This window comes from Triticum dicoccoides, chromosome 7B, assembly GCF_002162155.2.
Source record: "Triticum dicoccoides isolate Atlit2015 ecotype Zavitan chromosome 7B, WEW_v2.0, whole genome shotgun sequence".
NCBI classification, from domain to species: domain Eukaryota; kingdom Viridiplantae; phylum Streptophyta; class Magnoliopsida; order Poales; family Poaceae; genus Triticum; species Triticum dicoccoides.
Genome location: NC_041393.1, coordinates 127,864,120 through 127,866,394, shown reverse-complemented (window position 1 = coordinate 127,866,394; position 2,275 = coordinate 127,864,120).

Sequence of the window (2,275 nt, the reverse complement as noted above, 5' to 3'; positions counted from 1 at the left end):
AAAACTATGGAGTTCAAATAACTTCAGAAAATGAAATCTCTTTGTCACAGACGAGTTTCCTTATGAAACCCTGATACTTCGAAGGAGATTGTCTGTTTTGTACACGAAGTGCATCCAGTTTTTGTCGTAAGCCTATGTACTTTCTTGCACATGCTATGTGGGTGAAATGATGATACCATGCCAACTTGGAACATTTTCAGAGTTCATTTCAAATGCTTTTGAATTTCATGGTCTTATAGCTCAAAATAATCAGTAAATGTGTGAAAAATAACAAATGAAGTCGGAAAGGGTTGTAAATTGATGATGTGGCTTTGAATGGTGCAATTTTGAACACAGAAAAACTATGGAGTTCAAATAAGTTCAAAAAAATGAAATCCCTTTGTAACAGACGAGTTTCCGTATGAAACCCTCATACTTCGAAGGAGATTGACTGTTTTGTACACGAAGTGCATCCAGTTTTTGCCGTAAGCCTTTGTACTTTCTTGCATATGCTATGTGGGTGAAATGATGATACCATGCCAACTTGGAACCTTTTCAGACTTCATTTCGAATGCTTTTCAATTTCATGGTCTTATAGCTGAAAATAATCAGTAAATGCATGAAAAATAACAAATGAAGTCGGAAAGTGTTATAAATTGATGATGTGGCTTTGAATGGTGCATTTTGAACATAGAAAAACTATGGAGTTCAAATAAGTTCAAAAAAATGAAATCCCTTGGTAACAGATGAGTTTCCGTATGAAACCCTCATACTTTGAAGGAGAATGACTGTTTTGTACACGAAGTCCATCCAGTTTTTGCCGTAAGCCTTTGTACTTTCTTGCACATGCTATGTGGGTGAAATGATGATACCATGCCAACTTGGAACCTTTTCAGAGTTCATTTCAAATGATTTTCAATTTCATGGTCTTATAGCTCAAAATAATCAGTAAATGCATGAAAAATAACAAATGAAGTCGGAAAGGGTTGTAAATTGATGATGTGGCTTTGAATGGTGCATTTTGAACACAAAAAAATTATGAAGTTCATATAAGTTCAAAAAAATGGAATCCCTTTGTAACAGACGAGTTTCCGTATGAAACCCTGATACCTCGGAGGAGATTGTCTATTTTGTACACGAAGTGCATCCAGTTTTTGCCGTAAGCCTCTGTACTTTCTTGGACATGCTATGTGGGTGAAATGATGATACCATGCCAACTTGGAACCTTTTCAGAGTTCATTTCAAATGATTTTCAATTTCATGGTCTTATAACTCAAAATAATCAGTAAATGCATGAAAAATAACAAATGAAGTCGGAAAGGGTTGTGAATTGATGATGTGGCTTTGAATGGTGCATTTTGAACACAGAAAAACTATGGAGTTCAAATAACTTCAGAAAATGAAATCCTTTGTCACAGACGAGTTTCCGTATGAAACCCTCATACTTCGAAGGAGATTGTCTGTTTTGTACACGAAGTGCATCCAGTTTTTGTCGTAAGCCTCTGTACTTTCTGGCACATGCTATGTGGGTGAAATGATGATACCATGCCAACTTGGAACATTATCAGAGTTCATTTCAAATGCTTTTCAATTTCATGGTCTTATAGCTCAAAATAATCAGTAAATGCATAAAAAATAACAAATGAAGTCAGAAAGGGTTGTAAATTGATGATGTGGCTTTCAATGGTGCATTTTGAACACAGAAAAACTATGGAGTTCAAATAAATTCAGAATACTTCGAAGGAGATTGTCTGTTTTGTACACGAAGTGCATCCAGTTTTTGTCGTAAGCCTATGTACTTTCTTGCACATGCTATGTGGGTGAAATGATGATGCCATGCCAACTTGGAACATTTTCAGAGTTCATTTCAGATGCTTTTGAATTTCATGGTCTTATAGCTCAAAATAATCAGTAAATGTGTGAAAAATAACAAATGAAGTCGGAAAGGGTTGTAAATTGATGATGTGGCTTTGAATGGTGCAATTTTGAACACAGAAAAACTATGGAGTTCAAATAAGTTCAAAAAAATGAAATCCCTTTGTAACAGACGAGTTTCCGTATGAGACCGTCATACTTCGAAGGAGATTGACTGTTTTGTACAGTGCATCCAGTTTTTGCCGTAAGCCTTTGTACTTTCTTGCATATGTTGTGTGGGTGAAATGATGATACCATGCCAACTTGGAACCTTTTCAGACTTCATTTCAAATGCTTTTCAATTTCATGGTCTTATAGCTCAAAATAATCAGTAAATGCATGAAAAATAACAAATGAAGTCGAAAAGGGTTATAAATTAATG